Raw genomic sequence first — 5925 nt, forward strand, 5'->3', positions numbered from 1 at the left:
ACGAACATCAGGCCTTGCACACAAGCTAAACATATAAAAATATATTTATATTCAATACATATATACAACATAAGCATATATTCCTAAAACAAAGGTGAGGTGTGAAGTCTGTTCATGCAAGACATACTACCATCACAAGCTGTTAGTCAAGTACCCAAGCTTTTATTCAGAAGCCCAGTTAGCTGGGCCAGAAGCTTCAGTTAGCCCGGAACAGGACCAGAACAAAGTTGTGTTTGAACATGACCAAGAAGCTTGCAGCACAAATAAAACTAGATAGAAAGGCTGGCAAGGTATTCATTGCATAACCGCTCTGACCCACTAAAGATCTGATCAGCTCAGTAGGTAACTGGCCTTCGGACATCAAACGCAGCTGTCGTGCTATATCTAGAATTGCTAAAGACCCTAGTTTAATAAAATCAAATACTCTTGTTACTAGAGAAAACCACACTGTTCATGTCAATTAGATGACTGGTTATAAACTATAGTTTCCCATAATAGGGCTTTCTACACCAATTCTTTCCTCTCAACCCAAAAGGCTTCTCCAGAGGAGGAAATAGATGACCATCCCCTTAGTTCTTGCTTGCTACACTGCTTCACAATTTTACTACTGTGAAAAATCTGACACACCTTTCAGCCTGCTACACATTCTGCCCTTTCTTTGGCTTGACTGACTTTCACACAAAAGAAAGATCTAATGCAACTGAAATCCAAATCGCAACATAGAATACTAATACAATATTCATTTCTGTGTTCTGCAGTGACCTTCTTTTCTTATCCTGATCCTGTCATCTAGCTGCTACAGCTGAAAAGTTCTGCAGCCATCTGCTCTGTGTAATGCTCAGTCATTTCCTCTACATGAGCAATTTTCATTAACCCAACATTAGTGCCAAACTAAAATCCATCCTTGCTTTTATTAAGTAAAAGTCACTCTTCTTTCAGATGTATTGGGCACTGTAACTTGAAATACTTTTTATAGTTCTAACCTTTAAGACGAGAAACATTCAAACGAGAAGAACGCAAAGCTGTAAGCAACTACAGCAGCAAACTTTAGTAAAGTTCAGTACAGTTGAAGATCTTACCTCAACAGACATAAGGTGTGCAATGTCACAAAACAACTGTTGCTAGATTTTTGAGTCAGGCTCAGTTTTACATAAAGAAACATACTAATAGTTTGGGCTCATTAAAACACATGGGGGCTCCCCTTCAAGTGTCACCACTGTGTAACTTCCTTTCCCCAGGTGTAATAGCTGAAGTACTGAGCACCAGTTTAGAATAAGTATCTCATCATTACACTTAACTTTCAGATAATCTTTAAAGTTGGGATATTGTGGAATCTTCAGTTTATTATGCAAGGTTATTTGGCAGGTAGTTTGAAGACCTGAACCAGGATTAAGATTGCATGAAAGTCTTTGAGAAAGATCCAATGCCCCTAACAGAGAGAAGTACTCTTTTATAGCACCTTTGGTATAATGAAACACCTGGTTGGAATCACAACACACATACTGGCACTGGATTCTAGTAAAAGGATATTTCATTGAAGTTGACTTTTCCTGTAATGGAAGACTTCACCTTTATATTTTAAAGCAAGTGAAGTCACATTTGGTGATTTTATGTTCAATAAAAGTATACAATGAAGTATTTACAGCTTCTTTAGAACAGCTGGCACCCCTCCAACATATTAAATTTTAACATTGTTAAACTACATATTGTGGTGATGCAAATTTATCTCATGATAACAAAAACCTCAAAATTTCAAGGATTTACAGGAAATCCACATAATAGAATTGCCTTGTTACCAATGTTATCTGCGTTTAGCCAGAAACACCATTCTAATTTTTTTTCTAGAGAGCTGCTTTTTAAGCTATTACTTTCATAGTGGGAAATGGAGTAATGATACAGTGTAACAATGACACAGGTTTGCCCCACTAACTGAACTTCTTGGAAGATGCAATTTCACTGCTCAGTTTTAAAAAGCTGTCAATTCAGGCTGTCACATGAAACTTGCATACCTGAAAGCTTCTGTCCAGCTATAGTAAGTTATTCCAACACAGGCACAGTTTTCTCTCTATAAAGTCAATGCCTTTTCCCATAACCTTTCCATACCTCCTCACATGTGACATCCCAACCACAACAGGACTGCTCTTCATGCTTAAGGCACAGAACGCAGACCAGCATCACAACTGACATCCAGACCACCTCTCTTTTCCATGAACAACCACAAACCACTCTGGTAAGCAAGCATAACTATGGCAAAATAGAACTCTCCAGAGGCACCATGCATGTATTAGACCACTGTCAGACAAATGATTTCTGAAGAGAGTAAGCAGTGACACTGAAATTTACTGTTACACAAACTCAGAGGAGTAGTCAAGCTGATGAAGCAAGAAAATAAATTCACCTAAAACTGATCATCTTCTGTCATCTGGTTAAGTGATAGTAACAAGGTCTGCTAGGCCAAGACTTTCAGGATTTAGCCATATACATCTTACAGGTTTTCAGAGTAAGTGTATCATTTCAGTAAAGCCAAGCCTTGGAAGGCAAAGTCTGTTAGAGAAGTTCCATATAATATATGGAACTTCCATATAATATATGGAAGTCTAAAAAGCTGGCAGCAAAGGGTCATCCGTTCTAAGGCACAGAGGTGCTGAACTTGAGAGTTTGGCAAAATAGGAGAAATAAATGCACAGATGAAATAAAGTAACCAAACAAAACATATCTTTGAGACTGTAGAACTTACTGCTGTGAGAGATGACCAAACCCAAGAATTTAGTATAAGCTTAGCTGTCCACTCTCAAAGGGGAGAAGGCAGTAGACATATCAGAGGCACAAAAAGCCTTTTCATAACATAAAAGAAGGTACAACAATGACCACCAGAAGATCCAGTCTAAGCCAGTTTTGCATGTTGGACCTTTAGGTGACTACTGTAATCCATACAGGATAAAAAGGTTTAAAAGTTTAGATTCATTCTACTTCCTCTTCTGGAGTAGGTCCCCATTTCTCTCTGCCCGATGGAAGGTTAAAGAAGTCACATGTTTTAAGATGTTGAATAAGAATGAATGAGCATGATATTCCAGTTGACTAAATGGTCTGTTTTCCTTGGTATAATTCCAGCCTAAAAAAAAAAATCATGTGGATACCATTGTTCAACAATACCTCAATATTTCCAAGCCTAAAATCCCCTACTTTTTAACCAATGAGACAAGCATGGAGGAAAGAAACTATTTCAGGCAAAGTAGCATTGGGTTATTGCATGGCTTGTGGTTTGTAGGATTTTTTAAAAAAGACAGAGAAAGAAAAAGGGGAACTACTACTTGGCCAGTAATAGCATTCAACATTTTATGGTCAACACCATCCCTTTACTCTTTCTAGAAGAGTAACCAGGAACATGGCCTTAGCTCACAAACATGCAATTTAAAACCACAAGGGAAAACCATCGAGTGGAATTTTCAGGGCTCAGTAACCCTAAGAGACACTGTCGTGGTATCCCAACGCAAGAGGTAAAGTGTAGTGCCTCTAAATGTCTCTTCAGGGAAATCATTTAGTAACCTGCTAGTCTGTAGCAGCTTTGGATGACAACAGGCAGTTCCAGCACGCATGTGAGTCTGGAAGATAAATCCACAAAGTCATACCAGGAAAAAAAATTTAGATAACAAAAGCACAGCAAGGCCCACAGACTTTAAGTCAAGATTAATGAGGTATAAAACTGCTAATATATACTTAGGCCAAAATAAAGGCTAAATTTAATCTAATGCTCTAGAGGAGTTAAGCAAACAGTACTAACTGTTCATGGTTCCACCCTTATATTATCACTATCTGTAGAAAACAATTCTTGATTTGGAAAATGAAAAGGCTGCATTCACAGGAAACAGATCGCATGTTACTGTTGCAACACAAGACTTCAACCTCCATCCGAACAGTCAGCTGATGCCAGCAGTCATTTTCCACTGTTGCCTTAATCTCTCCTTCCCTGTACTCTCAAGCTGATGACCATGGTGATTTAGTATTTCTGAATGCCACGCTTTGCCACCTGATTACAAAATTAAAACTAGTTTGTTCCCCACGTAAAAGAATAAAACTTTTCCGGAAGACTTCACATAAGAAACTGACAGGCAGAGAAAAAATAAGCTGCATTATTTTTGGTAATTTAAAGACCTGTAGACTCTGACCTCACTTCACACACTCTTAAGTAGAAAATAATAAAATGTTGATACAATTAAATATTTATGTTTGCAGGTCGTTTAAAGGCCTTTAAAAATACTGCACAGAAAAGCCAAACGTTAGCTACTGCAGATCTGCAGTGTCGAAGTCAGCACAAATACAGCAATTTACAGTATACTGAGGATCTGCCTCAGCTACTCAAACTTCCACTACCAAATGCCAGCTTGTATTTGGCACGTTCTTGCTGAAGAGCTACCAAGGGGTGGGCTAGTAAATTACCTCTAGCAGTCTGTCAGCAGGCTTTCCTCCTTGTCCAGCCCCTCTCCACTTCATCAAGCGGTATTAGCATTTCAAATACCATGCTAGATCAAATAGCCAGTGTACTTTGTTGAAGTATTGCATTACAATGAATAAAAGTATCACGAAATTGCTTTTATGCCCAGCAGGAGTGCAAGTTCTCTGAGGGAAGCCAGTAAAGCCTTAGGAAGAGAGGTTTTACTTTCTTTTACTTCTTCCTAAGAAAGCACATCACTTTGGGCAACTGCATTGAGTGGATGGATCTTGACACGTCACATACTGCAATGTCACTGCCAGCTGTAACATGCACAATATCATCCAATCATGTATCATTTCTTCCTTGCCTCTAAGTGAATGACAAGTGCGCCGTTTGGAACACCTCACCTAAACCAGAATTTTTTCACTGGCTACAGGAAATCGCATTTGGAATCGCATTTGATGTGCCATCAGTATATTCAACCGCAAAACAGGGGGGCTCCTCGGCTAGGAATGGGCTGCGGTCAGAAGCCCGCAGCAGCATTCCTGCTCCACAACCTTGATGCTCCGTCTCTGCTGGGCTGCGGTCAAGGCACAGACAGACTCAGTTCCACCCACTCAAGATGGTGGGATGACCCGGCACTGAAACCCGGCCACTATCACCCCTTCCCTTTTTTATACGGGACTCCGGAATAACCCTGGGGTATCTCACTGGGCGTCTACGAGATCGCTCAGCAGGTTTCTCACTCAGGAGCTGCTTCGCTTCCAGATCTCATCTTCCTGAGCAGCAGGACCTGGAAGCGCACGGCCGCCTTCCCGCTGGGACACAGCGGCTCCGTAAAGGTCGGCTGCCCGGGGGCCCGGCGACACCCGCTCGGCAGGGCCGGGGCCGCGCTGCCTCAGGAAGCGGCTCCGCGGGGACCCCGCGCCGCTCCCGGGCAGGGACCGAGCGGGGCGGCGGGAGCCGAGCCCCCGCTTCACCGGAGGGGAGGACGCCCTGAGGGCACGCCTCGGGAGAGGCGAGGGGAGCGGTGCAGGGTTGGGGAAGGGCCCGAGCGCCTCACCTGGGCCGGCCCGGCGCGCCCGATCCGCCCGATGCGCCCGAGTCCCCCCGGCAGCGACGGCGGCAAAGGCAGCGCTCGATCAGCTGACGCCGGGCCCCGCGCGCATGCGCCGCGCCGGACCGCGCCGCGCACCGGAAGTGCCCGGTGCGAGCCTTGCCCAACTCCGGGTGGGGCTTCACCCGCCCAGCCCAGGCCGCTTCCGGGCAAAGGCGAGCCAGGCGCAGCGGGGCGCGATGATTGGCCGTTCTGCACCACGTGGCAGCCTCGTAGCCCCTCCCCCGAGTCACGCGGGGGCCTCCCCTCCTTCTCCCCCTCGGGGGAGGGGCGAGGCGCGTGCGCGGTGGGGGCGCGCGGGGGGGCGGGGGTCATGGCGGGCGGGGCGGGGGCGCGCGCGCGGCGTGAGGTGAGGGGTCAGCGGGGCGGGGCGGGG

General features: G+C 44.5%; 1 protein-coding gene across 1 annotated transcript in view; it reads right to left on the minus strand.

Annotated features, from left to right (window-relative positions):
• Positions 1-5658, minus strand: part of ATP6V1A (ATPase H+ transporting V1 subunit A) — a 29204-nt gene extending 23546 nt beyond the window's left edge. The window contains exon 1 of the mRNA XM_051780336.1: positions 5496-5658. The gene's annotated coding sequence lies outside the window, so the exon portion shown is untranslated. The remainder of the gene's footprint in view (positions 1-5495) is intronic.
• Positions 5659-5925: the final 267 nt, after the last annotated feature.

Source organism: Manacus candei, unplaced genomic scaffold (assembly GCF_025592945.1).
Source record: "Manacus candei isolate 608988 ecotype Guabito, Panama unplaced genomic scaffold, ASM2559294v1 h1tg000014l, whole genome shotgun sequence".
NCBI lineage: Eukaryota > Metazoa > Chordata > Aves > Passeriformes > Pipridae > Manacus > Manacus candei.